Here is a 15,301-nt window from a genome sequence, read left to right on the forward strand (position 1 = left end):
CTGTGTATTCTCTCAAGTTACCTGAGGGCATAACTATGAGTGAAAGCTTTCCCACATAGACAACTATAGGTTTCTTCTCCAGTGTGAGTCCCCTCATGTCATTTAAGGAAGGAGCAATGACTGAAGTGTTCCCTACATGGATGGCATTCATAGGGTTTCTCTCCAATGTAAATTCTGTCATGTTATTTAAGGGCAGAACAGAGAATGAAGTTTTCCTGCTTAGATGACATTCATGGGGTTTCTCCCCGTGAGTTCTTTCATGTTTTTGAAGATTAGAATATTGACTGAAGGCTTTTCCACATAGATGACATTTGTGGGGTTTCTCTCCAGTGTGACAACTCTCATGTCTTCTAAGAGAAGAGTAATAACTGAAGGCTTTCCCACATAGATGACATTCAGGAGGTTTCTCTCTTGTGTGAATTCTCTCATGTTCACAAAGTTTAGATGATGAAATGAAGGCTTTCCCACATAGATGACACCCATGGGGTTTTTCTCCAGTGTGAAATTTCTCATGTCCTATAAAGGAAGAGCAATGACTAAAGGTTTTCCCACATAGATGACATTCATATGGTTTCTCCCCTGTGTGAATTCTCTCATGTTCATGAAGATGAACAGATTGCCTGAACCCTTTCCCACATAGATGACATTCATAGGGTTTCTCTCCAGTGTGAGTTCTTTCATGTTTTTGAAGGTGACAAGATTGACTGAAGGCTTTCCCACATAGGTGACATTCATGGGGTTTCTCCTCTGTGTGAGTTCGCTCATGTCTTTTAACATAAGAGTAATTACTGAAGGCTTTCCCACATTGATGACATTTATATGGTTTCTCTTTAGTGTGAGTTCTCTCATGTTCTTTAAGGGAAGAGTGATGACTGAAGGCTTTCCCACACAGGCGACATTCATGGGGTTTCTCCCCTGTGTGACTTCACTCATGTTTTTTAACATAAGAGCAAAGACTGAAGGCTTTCCCACATAGGTGACATTCATGGGGTTTCTCCCCTGTGTGAGGTCACTCATGTTTATGAAGAAGAGCAGATTGACTGAAGGCCTTCCAACATAGATGGCATTCAAAGAGTTTCTCTCCAGTGTGAGTTGTCTCATGTTGTCTAAGAGAAAAAGATTGAGTGAAGACATTCCCACATTGATGACATTTATGGGGTTTCTTTCCAGTGTGAGATCTCTCATGTTCTTTAAGGGAAGAGCAATGACTGAAGGCTTTCCCACACAGATGACATTCATATAGTTTATCTCCAATGTGAATTCCATTGTATTGTCTGTTTTCAGCACTTCCAATAAAGGCTTTAGAACTCTGATGACACACATGTGATTTACTTCTAGTGTGATTAAAAGATGACTGCTCACTGAGCACTTTCCCAAGGGGTTGGCAGAAATATGGTTTTTTCCTCATCTGAATTAATGTTTGTTGATGCACTGTGGATCTCTGAGTGGAATCTTCTTGCATTAAATTGCATTTAATGGGATTGTTCTGAGTGGGAGGTATCTCCTGTGGGGAAACAGATGAAAGACTGTAAATATCTGTCCATATTCATTAACTTCTTCATTTTCCTACATATTAATTCTAGACTAATTCTTCAGATATAATCTCCAAATAAAATCTCTGCACATTAGTTTCATATATACATTATTTTCCTTCATGCACAGAAATTTTCTCTGTTACAGCATTCCAAGTACAGAGCTATCTGATCAATTTGGAGCTTCATGATATTTCAGACTTCAAGTATGTGAAACATATTTATGCAATTGTCTTTATAAGAACTCGGGTTAGAGTTTTGTGGTCAGTTTACTTTTTCATAAATTCCAATTATCAAAATTTTTGCTGGATTAGCATTTAATCTCAACATTAAAGCTAGGTGACTGTACCTCAATTGTTAATTTATTCCATCTAAAGGTATCTATTTGGAAAAACTAAGATTGACATCAATGAAGCTTACCAATAACAAGATGTTAGAAGTGTCTTTCAAGCAGGTAGACTGCATGAATATTCTTTCTTGATTTTTAAAAGCACTTTCCCTGACTGTAATTATTGGGAAAAAATACAATAAATTGTTAGAGAACCATAAAGGGAAAAAGAAATTCAAAAGTCCCGAATACTCTGTCAGTATGTTTCGAATCGTGACCCTTGGCTGGGAAAGAATACAAATTAAGGAATACTTTAAGCAGAAGAAAACAGTAAAGAACATTGGCAATGAGAACAGATTTCCAGGGTTGAACTATGAGAAATATGAAAAGTAGCTGGGATGTACAGGAAGTAAAAAGAGGGAAAATCTTCCAAGATTTAGAGCAGGAAAAGGCTCATTATGTGAAAGTTGAATTCCAATAGTACATGAATATCTCTTTCCCAAATTAAAAATCACTTAAATAGAGCTTGATAAATATTGGAGCAGGAAAAGGCTCATTATGTGAAAGCTGAATTCCAATAGTACATGAATATCTCTTTCCCAAACAATCACTTGAGTAAAGCTTGATAAGTATATGGAAGAGTGACCACATATGAAGAAAAATTCTCCAATACTCTTGCCTAAATTTAAGAAATCATAAGTCACTTCCAGAAAACTGAAGTTGTTATTTCCAAAGATCTACTCACTAACAGATGAGGCAGTCCTATACTGATGTACAGGTCCTTAGAGCTCACCTTGACTATGGTTTTGGAGAAATTCTATTCCTTCTCTGCATACTTCCTCTCTTTGTGCCAACTGGAAAAGCACATTGGTTGTGAAGATTTGACATCCTGTTTGTAGGAAAAAGAATATCTAGAAATTGAGTTAAGTGTAAATAACTGTGCATTGTCAAGTATATGGCTGGCAACCAAAGAAAAACATAAGCATTGAAGGTCAGAAAGGCAAAAGCACTTTGAACACAGAACATTGGGAATATTTCACAAGCAATAGGGTAAACATTGTCCTTGTTCCCATTATAGTGGGGACCTATGATTGTTGTTTGCCATGCAGAAGTTCAAAGGCACTTAACACAGAACACTGACAATATTTCATCAGCAAATGTGTAAGGTTTGACCTTGTACCCATTATAGTGGGGACAAATGGTTGTTGCTCCCCATACACAATTTTAAAAAGACTTCTGAATCCTCTATATTCTAAATGGGGAGAAATTCTGTTTCCACAGTGGTTATTTTAAAAAATAATACAATAAATGTGAACTCCACCAAAACAATCTAAATTCTCTATGGAAAATGATATATATGGTGTTTTCACTATCATGTTCTGAAGCCTCAGCATACCCCTCAGAGCAGCATATTTTGAACTGTTTAGTCACTTGTTAATCCATTCAAAATTATTCCCTGACTTCCCAGCACAGCTCTAAGTGTTGGAGATTGAGATTCTAGAAAGACATTAACTTGTGGTCATGAAGATTATCTTCTATGAGGATGAAGTAGATGTAAGTAAAAAGTAAGGAGACACATTCCATTTAGGCAAATGTATGAGTTATACAGTTATTTAAATGTGTTAACAATATAACGTATAAGGAATATAGAAAGGTTAAACAATATGGAGATGACATACATACTTGAATAAATAGATGATATGTGATAGATAAACAGGTAGACAGTAGATAGATTAAGTAGATATCAATGATAGATAAATTCTGAGAGCCTCACCCACTGAGACCAGATGATTGATATTCTCTACCATCACTTCTCTGAACAGCCTTTTCTGGGATGGGTCTAGCAGGTCCCACTCTTCCCGGGTGAAGTCTATGGCTACATCATTGAAGGTAATTGACTTCTAAAATATGACAGAAATTTGGGTTCACACAGGGCCTTCCTTACAAATGTCCTGAGTGTGATGCTCAAAATGACAGCACTGAAGAAGCAGAGACTATGAATATAAAGCTCAAAATGTGTTTGGAGTTCCAGTAAGATCACTCTCAATGTGAACTGACATCTGCCTTTCAAATACACTCAGACTCATGACACTATACACAGACCACAGTGGCCAAAATAGCATGGTACTGGCATAAAGATAGACATATTGATATTCTTAGACCTTACACCTCAAGCCCCAGAAATGAGAGAAATAACAGATAAATGGGACCTCCTCAAGATTGGATAATTCTGTACTTCAAAAGACTTTCCCAGAAGGATGAAAAGGCAGCTGACTCAATGGGAAAGAAAATATATCATAACCACTTATCTGATAAAGGTTTGAAATCCAGAATATATAACTAATGCTACAACTCAACAATGAAAAGACAAAGGGCAAAAGACACAGACATTTCTTCAGAGGAAAGAAATACAAATGGCTAAAATGTACATGAAAAGATGCTCATCTTCACCAGCTATTTGGGAAGTGCAAATCAAAACCCCACAATGAAATATCATCTCACACCCAACAGAATGGCCAATGATTAAACAAATAGTAAACTCCAAGTGTTGGAGAGGATGTGATGAAATAGAAAATACATATTCGGTGCTGTTGGGAATGTAAAATGGGAATAGCCTCTCTGGAAAAAGATTTGGTGGCTCCTCAGAAAACTAAATATTGAGTTGCCATATGCCTCAGCAATTCTGCTAATTGATATATACTCAGATCTAAAAGCAGCATCATAAACAAACATTTGCAGACCAGTATTCATAGCACATTTATTCACAATTGCCAAAAGAAGGAAATAACCCAAGTGTCCATCAACAGATGAATGGATAAACAAAATGTGGTACATACATACAATGGACTATTATTCAGCAATAAGAAGGAATGAAGTCCAGAAGCACCCAATAACATGGATGAACCTTAAGGACAAAATGCAAAGTGAAATAAGTCAGACATAAAATGAAAAATACACTATGATTTCATTTATATGAACAAATTAGAATATACAAAATCATAGTCATAAAACAATATAGGTTATCAGGAAAGACGGAAGCTAGACAATGGGATGGTGTTGCCTAACATGTATAGAAATTATATAAAGGTTGAACTTAAATGTTTGGAAATGTATAGAGGTGATGGTAGGTTATTATTGGGATTATAAGTAATACTTCTGAACTGTAGGGGAATATGTTTGAAAGGGATGGTTTTGAGTCATATATAACATCAGAAAAAAAGCCAGACGTTAAACTATGAGATTGTATAACACATTGAACATTATGTGGATAATATTTATGATCATCAATACAAATATAAACAAGTTCTTAAATGAACAAGTACAAATGTATGGCACTTGTACAAAGAATTAATCATAAAGTGATCTGTGAGGAAAAATACCTATTGTAAAATGCAGACTACAGTTAACAGTAATAACAGTAACAAATGTACCACACCAATACTAGGGGTCATTAAAGGGAGGTAAGAGGTGTGGAGTGTTCTGGATTTTCTTTTCTTCTATCTATTTGCTATTTTTATTTTTGGAGTAATCAAAATGTTCTACAATCGATTGTGATGACTGCATAATTAGGTGATGAAACTGTGAGACAATAACTGTATACTCTGCATGGATTAAAACTGTGTGACTATATCTCAATAAGAATTGCAGTTTAAAAAGTAATGAAGGATTATTGCGAATACTGCTGCCATACACATCAGTGTGCACATGGCCATCCATGTCCCTGCTCTTAGTTCTTCCAAGTATATATCCAGTGACAGGATTACAGGACCATATGGCAACACCGTACTCAGCTTTCTGTGGAACCACCACAGTGCCCTTCAGATGGGCTGCACTAAGTACATCCCTCTCTCCACATTTTCTCCAACACTTGTATCCCTGTTTATTCTCTGCAGTTTTATTAACACACCATACAATTCATCCTAAGGAAGCAATCAGTGATTCCCAGTATAATGACATCATTATGCATTCACCACCACAGTCTATATGAAGACATTTCTATTTCTTCCACAAAGAAAGAGGAAGAGGAGAAAAAAATTAATAAAAAAATAAAAAATAGGCAAAAAATAATATAAAATACAATATATAAAGGTCAGGCAACAACACAAAGAATCCCATATCATTCCTTATGTACTCGTCTTATAGACATTTAGCTTTGGTTTATTGCCATTTTTACAATTAATGGAAGCATTTACAATGTTACTGTTAACAATAGACTCTGGTTTGCATTGATCGTGTTTTTGTCCCATACCATCTTTGCTGGTTTGGATGCATTATGTTCCCCAAAACACCATGTTCTTTGAGGCAATCTTGTGGGGGCAGGCATATTACTGTTGATTGGATTGGAATCCTTTGATTACTTCCATGGAGATGTGACTCAACCAACTGTGGGTGTACCATTTGCTTGAATTATACCCATGGAGACATGGGCTCTGACCATTCAGGGGTGGGTCTTGATTTAATCACTGGAGTCCTGTAAAAGAATTCACAAACAGAAGGACCAGATAGCAGCTGAGAGAGACATTTTGGAGACAACTGTTGAAAGCTGAATTTTGCTAACGCTTCGGAGATGCTAGCCCAGAGTTTGCTCTGGAGAAGCTAAAAGAGGACAAAATGCCCCAAGAGCAAAAATGCCCCAGGTTGTATTCTAGCTCCTTTCTCAGCTCCTGTGCTTTCTTGGATAGGGGAGGGAGTTGGACAGGGAGAAGGTGTGGTACTCACCAGGACATGTTAAAGGTGTTTACTAACCTTCCTAAGACAATGTGGTAAGTTCATTTTCATAAGTTTGTCCTAACAATGGTAAAAAGTAAAACATAAGCACAATATTCACACTCAGCTTTATTAATTACACTTAAAATATTGTTACCATAATACAGTATTTTGCTATCCACTTCCAAACCTTTGCAATCAACCTTATTATACATTCTCTATTTTCTAAGCATCAATTGCCCAATCTACCCTCATTACTTCTCCTGATAACTGACGCTCTCACATTTTTATGCAATTTTATTGAATAAAATCACACACTAAATAATCCACCCAAAGTACACAATCCAATGGCATATAGTTGTGCATTCATCACCACAGTCAATTTTAGAACATTTTCATTACTCAAAAAGAAAAAAAATAAAAAGGATACCAAAAACATCCCATGCCCCTTATCACCCCTGTACTGGTTAGGAGCTATTATGTACCCCAGCACCCCAGCATCTTTAGGAAATGAAACATCCCCTATTATGTTTTTTTGTCTTTATTACTCATCTGCCCATACACTAGATAAAGGGAGTGTCAGTCACAAGGTTTTTAGAATACCACAGTCACATGATAAAAGCTATATATTCATACCATTATCAAAAATCAAGGCTACTGGATTACAGTTCAACATTTTTCAGGTATTTCCTTCTAGTTATTCCAATACTCTAGGAACTAAAAAGAAATATCTATATAATGAGTCAGTAGTCATAATCATTTATTAAATCCTAATTTCTCAGTTACATCTTCCTCTCATTTGATCATTCTTACACTCTTCAAGGGTATCTGGTCAATGACCATTTTATCTTCTTTATGGTGGAAAAAGATGTTAACCTTGTGGGGTACAGAAATGACACTGGTGATGTTCTTGGAGACTGGTACATCCAGGTTTCAGGGCTTTTCTGGCATAGAAACACTTGGGAGGCCTTAAGCATCTAAAAAATAAACTTACTAAGAAAAACTTTATAGAGTCTTATATACAGCCAAGTATTCTTTAGGGGTTTCAGGAATATTGTTGGTTGGGGCTTGGCATACTGTGGTAATTTGCAATATCTGGCTGAAGCTTGTATAAGAGCCACATCCAGAATGACCTCTTGCCTCTATATGAAATCTCTTAGCCACTGAAACTTTGTTTCATTTCTTTTCCCCATTTTGGCCAAGAAGGCATTCTCAATCCCCCAACACAGAGATAGGCTCATCTCAGGGAGTTATGTCCCACGCTGCCAGGGAAACTTACACCCCTGGGTCATGTCCCACATTACATAAGGGGGAGAGGAGTGAGTTTATTTGCAGAGTTGGCTTAGAGAGCATGCTCTCAAATTTAACACTCAGAGCATGCTCATTATAGTTAGTTCATCTTAGTGAAATCACACATCTGTCCCTTTGTCTCTGGCCCACTTTCTACAACACAATATCTTAAAGGTTCATCCACATCACTGCACACATCATGACCTCACTCCTTACTTCAGCTGCACAATATTCCATAATTTATCTAAAACTCACAGTTTGCCCTTCCGCTCATTAATCAATGGGCCCCTGGGCCACCTCCATCCACTGGCAATCATGAACAATGCTGCCATAAAATATTGGTGTGCAATTGTACATTCACATACCTGCCTTCAGTTCCTCTGAGTACATACCTAGCAATGGGATTGCCAGATAACATGGCAGTTCTATAATTAGCTTCCTGAGGAAGGTATAAATTCCCAGTATAAGTCTATACAATGTACACAAAGGTATATATACCTATTGAGTATGTTTAAAAGAAGAAGATTGGGGTTGTATCAACAGATGGAAAGCTAGAGGATAAAAACTGAGACTGTGTAACTTAACCTAGAGTAGACAGTGATGATGGCTGGTTGTAAAAATATAAGAAAGATTTTACATAAACTAGAACAAATGTATTTCACTATTACAAAGTGTTAATGGTGGGGTGGTATATGGGGAAAATGCAATTAATGCAAACTATGGTCTACAGTTAGTAATACTGTAATGTTCTTTCATTAATAGTAGCAAAGGCACTTTATTAAGGCTCAATGTCAATAATAGGGAGATATAAGGGAGGGATATGGGATTTTCTTCTTTCTTTACAGAAGAAATGGGAATGTCCTCATATGAATTGTGTTGGTGAATACATAACTATATGATTATACCACTGATGGTATACTTGTGATGAATTGTACTGTGTGAATAAAACTGTTAAAAAAATTATGTACCTACCACAGTGTACAACATATCTTTACTGTTTTCATACTAAGAACTTCAATTTATATTTGAGTAGAATAAAGGGTTTTATGTTTATTAATTATCTAACTTTAGAGTTTTTAATCTGAATATGGTTACAAATATTACCAGAAAAACATTGTGAGATATATAAGCCTATGCTGATGCATGTATGAAAATAACTTTCCTTTTATCAAAATACAGGTCATTGTTCTTCTATTTGATATTTAATGTAGAAGTTTCCCATTTCCCATATTCCATCACATACTCCAAGAGGATGTACCTCAAAAGCCACCTTGAAATTTCCTGGGAGCTTAGATAAATTCTAAAATCTGGGTCTGATCATCAGAGATTATGACATAACTATTCCTGCATGTGGCCCAGGTGCGCAGAGGTTGAAAAGTCCTGTTATGATTCCAATAGGCACCAACGTTTGAGAACAACTTATCTAAGAAAGCTAAAAACACACACAGGGCCTTGGTACTCATAGTGTGTGGTAAGGATCTGCAGCATTAGTATGTCTGGGAGCTTCGTAGAAATGCAGAATCAAAGGCTCTATATATCAGTCCTATGGAATCAGGTTCTGCATTTTACAAAATTCCAGGAGAATCATACATTGAAGAATAGCCAGCAATGGCTCACAATTCATTTTTGTTCCAGTGGTCTACAGGAATCCTATATTTTATGCACTACTGATCCCTGATCCTACAACTTCTCTAATAAGAATATAATAAAACATATTTAAAAATTTAATATGGGCAAAAATGAAGGGGAATGTATTAGGGTTCTCTATTGAAACAGAATCAACAAGAGATATCTAAAAATATAAGATTCTATAAAAGTGTCTCACACAACTGTGGGTATGCACAGTCCAAATTCCTTAGTGCAGGCAGCAAACTTGCAACTCCAACGAAGGTGTTTGTTGAACTCTTCAGGCAGTGAACTGGCAACTCCGATAAAGGTGTTTGATGAACTTCTCAGGAAACACTTCACTGGCTAGCTGAAGAAGTGAAGGTCTTCTACCTTTCTGGCTTAAAAGACTTCAATTGATTGGATTAAATACAGCTGACAGAATTCTCTCATTGTGGAAGACATGCCCTTCATTGATATAATTAGTCACAGCTGCAGTCAAATGATTTAATAAACCAGCTTTCCGGTTTATTAACCAGCTATAAATATCCTTGCAGTAACAGACAAGTGCTTGCTTGAGCAGACAGCTGGACACCATCACCTTGCCCAAGCTGACACATGAACCAAACCAACACAGGGAATTAATACAGTCCCATTCAAATAAATGCTGAGGTTGTCTGTCACCACTTTGCCACCCCTAAGTAAACGCTTAAGTAAGTTCTTCTGGTTGACAATAATGTACAGTAGCAACAGACAATTTCTATGGATAAATAAGGATCTCCAGTAAAAGAAGTATCATGGGAAATATAATGCCATTACTATTGTTTGGGGGAGGTTATAATTCTACTTTTAATACTACAGTATGTAAAATACAAACGCATTACGGTGGGTAATTTGTGACAGTAACTTCATAATGATTGGAGGTGGAGGGGTACAGGAAAGTAGTATGTGTATGATACTGAAATTAAGTTTATATAAAAACAAATGAGATTGTTATAGGATGTTAAATTTAAGCCCCATTGTAACCAGAAAGAAAATACTGGAAAAATGTACACAAAAACAAATAAGAAGGGGTTCTAAGTGTTCACTATATAAATGGCCAAAGGACTTGAATAGAAATTTATCCAAGCAGGATGTATAGATGACAACAAGCACATGAAAAGATGTTCAATATCAGTCATTGGCCACGAAATGCAAATCAAAACTACAGGGAGACACCAACTCACATCCACTAGAAAGACAATTATTAAAAAAAGGAAAGGAGCAAGTGCTGGTGAGGATATAGAGAAACGGGAATCCTAATACATTGCTGGTGAGAATGTGTGAGAGCAGTTTTGTAGTTCCTAAGGAAATTAGATGTGGAAACACTAATTAATCCATCATTCTCAACACTAAGTATATACCAAAAGAATTGAAAGTAAGGACCCAGGGCAGATACTTTACTTTAAAGTTAACAGCAGCATTGTTTATAGTGGCCACAGGGTATAGGCAACCCAAAGTTCCACAGAATATGAATGCAATACATAAAATGTGTTGTAAACATTCCCTGGAATATTATTCAGCCTGGGGAGGAGTGAGATTATGATGAATGCCACTACAAGACACAGAGGGACAGATATTTTATGATTCCACTTATGTGAAAGAGCTAGAGTGTGGAAATACATAGAGGCAAAGTAGCATGAGCATTTCAGGGATAGAGAAGGGAGAGTGGGGAATTAATGCATGATAGGTGAAGGTTTTTTTATATGGCAATGACAAATTTTGTGTAATGGATGGTGATGAGGAAAGTGCAATATTCTGAGTGTGATTAATCCCACTAAATTTTATATTGCAAAGTGATTGAGATGTTAAAGTTCATCTTGCACATACATTTGTCAATAAGCAAAAGATTGAGACAGAGACAGAGAGATTAAAGAGACAATAATAAAGACAATACATAATCCCAGACTTGATTTACTAATGCTGGAGAAAATGCCCCAAACACTTTATGGTACATATGAACAAACTGTTCCAATCTGCCATCCACCCAGATGTCAAAACACCAACTTTCAAAGTTTTCCCACATTTTTTGTATCATTCTGTCTATTTATCTTCTCAACATTTGAGAGAAGGTTGTAAACATCCATCTATCTATCTATCTATCTATCTATCTATCTATCTTCTCAACATTTGAGAAGTTTATAAACATCATGCTCCCTGAACAATTATTTTCTTGTACAATTAAGAATATTTGCTTATGTAGCCAACTTAAATGCAATTAACAAGTTCATGCCTTGGTGTGGTACATCTGTTACAACTGATAAATTCATATTTTTATAATTGTACTGACATTAACCCATGATATAACTTAAGAGTTCACTGTGTTGTATAGTTCCATGGACTTATTTTTATTCTAGTATCATACATACAACCCACAAGTCACTTTTTAAACCACAAATGTGTGTGTGTGTATATATATATATAAAGTGCTGTTAATTATATTCACAGTGATGTGCTACCATCAATATCACCATTTACCAAATAATTTCCATCACATATGCAAACTACATTTTAAGCATTAACTGCCTAATCCCTACGCTCAACCTACCCCTTTGTAATTTATATTTCAGATTCTGATTCTATGAGTTTGTTATTCTATCTACTTCAACCACTCCCTAATATATCAGTTACAATATTTATATTTTTGTGTCTAGCTTATTTCAATCAAAATGATGCCTTCAAGTTCCATCCATGTTTTCACATGTAAAAGAACTTCATTCCATTTTATGATTAAATAAAATTCTATTGTTTATATACACCACATTTTGTTTATTCATTCATTCAATGATAGGTCATTGGGATGTGTCTAACTTTTGGCAATTGTGAATAATGCCACTTTGAATATCAGTGCTAAAATGTGTGTTCTAGTCCATGCTTTCATATGTTTTAGGTACATATATAGAAGCGGGATTGCTAGGTTTTGTGGTAATCCTGTACTTAAGTTTCTGAGGAACTGCCAAAGTGTCTTTTACAATGCTTGCACCATTTTACAATTGTGATGGTTAGGTTCATGTGTCAACTTGGCCAGGTGATGGTACCCAGCTGTCTGGTCAAGCAAGTACTGGCTAACCATTGCTGTGAGGATGTTTGTGGCTGGTTAATAAACCAACAGGGTGGTTTATTAAATCATCAGTAAATTGGCTGCAGCTGTGACTGTTGACTCAACAAAGGGCTTGTCTTCCACAATGAGAATGCAGTTGGCTGGATTCAATCCAATCAATCAGTTGAAGATTTTTAAACAAGACAGATAGAGGACCTTCACTTCTTCTTTGGCTGACCAGAGAAGCATTTCCTGAGGAGTTCATCAAAGTTGCCAGTTCGTTGCCTGAGGAGTTCATTGAAAAAGTTTGTTGAAGATCCCAGTTCATTTCTTGAGGAGTTCATCGAACATCTTCATTGGAGTTGCCAGTTTGCTGACTGCCCTATGGAATTTGGACTCATTGCATACCCATAGTTGCATGAGTCACTTTCATAAATCTTATATTCATAGATATTTCTCATTGATTCTGTTTCCCTAGAGAACCCTAACTAATACAACATTCCAAACAGCAAAGAATGAGTATACCTATTTCTCCACATCCACTCCACTTGTAATTTGCCATGTTTTTAATAGTAGTCTTTCTAGTGGATGTGAAATTATATCTAACTGTGGTTTTAATTTGCATTTACCTAATTGTTAATGATGTTGAGCATTTTTTATTCAGTCTGTCCCTTTTCTGTCCATTTTAATCCAGGCTGGCCGTGGTTCCATTCATACAGATCCCACCAAAAACTTGTCAATTTTGCTTGTACTACACGGGCGTCCAATCTTGCAGACAATAGGACTTTCCATAAATCCTTCCTGGGTAACAGCATCTCCAATCCCAATGTGCACTGAAATGACTGGATCCATGTTCAGTTAAACTCTCACATGGGAGTACTATTCTCTTGGGACTCAATTTCCAGAAACAGAATATTCTGTACAATTTCTGGTTTCTCTGTGCCCAGAGTTCAGTTTTCAGCTTACCCTTTCCTCTCCCATTTAATGTAACCTGCAACTAGAAAACAGGTTGCACTTTCCTTATTTAGCTTGGAAATCTCAGCTAAACAACCAAGTCCGACACTTTTAAGTTTTGCCTGCCATCTGACATCAGAACTCAGTTTTGCCAAGTTCTTTCCTTTCCTCCTGCTTCCAATAATACATCCATCATTTTCTTCTGAAGCCTCATCAGAAGTACTTTTATGCCCATATTTTTATAGTCTCTTTAAATCAATCTAAAATTTTTCTATGAAGCACCTCACAATTCTTCCAGCCTCCACCCAACACCCAATTCTAAAGCCATTTCCAAATTTAACCTTAGAAGGTTACAATCAAAATACATTCTACTCACCTCAGTCTACATTCTCAGGCAAAAGGGGATTTGTTCAGAGAGTTCAGGATTTTGGGTTTGACCCTTTTGGCAAATTGTTGCTACCCTGGCTTGGGTAATCATAGAAATATGATTAGAAATCTATCACTCACAATAGGAGAACTTGCACAATCTGCTAGAGTTATAGCTACACAGCAACAGTCAATAGATTCATTAGGTAAAAGTGTTTTAGACAGTGGCATTGCTGTCCTTGATTACTTATCAGTTGAACAAGGAGGCATTTTTGCCATTGCCAACACCACCTGTTGTACTTGCACAAACACCTCTGGGGAAACTGAGACACAATTGCATGAAATAATTAAGTGACATGGCTCAAACAGGTTAAGGTCTTCCTCAGGGCCATTTTTGAATTACTCTGCTTTCAGCCAGTTTAAATCATGGGCCCTAGCTTAGAAGCATACTAAAAGATGGGTACTTGGGCATTTTATAACTCACAGTACTCATAATAGTCTCCCTGGTGCACTCTTCTCTCAAGAAGATTAAAAGGGAATACCCATCTGCTTGTGACCAAGGATATGCTTTCTTTATGACAAATGACAAAAAAACAATGAACAAGGGAAAACTGAGAACAACATGACCACTTATAAGCTCAACATCAAAAAACAATTACTACTTCTTGACTTTAGGCAGTAACTGAGAGTGGTGCTCAACACCAAAATTTTTGATCACAGCTCTCAATAGCCGAGAGACAGATCAAAATGGGGTAAATTGTTACATAAATTAAGAAGGCATGAGATGGAGTCCCTCATACTAAGCCTACATCAGCAAACTGAAGCTTAACTAAATTCCTTCCTCCTGTCATTACTTGTTCTCCCAGTATCTGAAATCTGAGAACAACATATCTTAACCACCAGCTCCCTTTTTTCTCTGCAGTTTAGTTTGTGTAACTCAAGGCTAAGCCAAGAAAAACATTCCTGTACAAACCAGTAAGACTATTTTCTTTAAGACTTCCTTGTTCTGCATGTATAAGCCTTGCTCTTGCTCTTCAGACCTCCCCTTCATTTTATGGACTGGATGCTACCCAATTCATGAATCAATTAATAAAGTTCTGAGATCCAAACAATTAATTTCCTGTGGATTTTTTTGGACTGCCAACAAAGAAGGCACAAATTAAATATTTGTTCTGATCATTCTAGGCTCACAGCTCTCTATGGAAAAGTCAACTCCTTATGTAGAAAAGATAGCATCCAAAACATAAAACAGGAGGAATTTGAGACAGGTTTCAAGACTGAACATGTTCACAATGAAGAGAAATAAAAAGGCAATTTCCCTCTTTCATGAGTAAGTTATGTGGTTTATAAAGGCATCAGGCTAATTTTGAAATTAAACGTTTTCATGTAGCAAAATCTTAATTTCCTCCCTGCCCCAGAAAAAAGCGGTTTCTGGTTCTG

This window comes from Choloepus didactylus, chromosome 7, assembly GCF_015220235.1.
Source record: "Choloepus didactylus isolate mChoDid1 chromosome 7, mChoDid1.pri, whole genome shotgun sequence".
Classification (NCBI taxonomy): domain Eukaryota; kingdom Metazoa; phylum Chordata; class Mammalia; order Pilosa; family Megalonychidae; genus Choloepus; species Choloepus didactylus.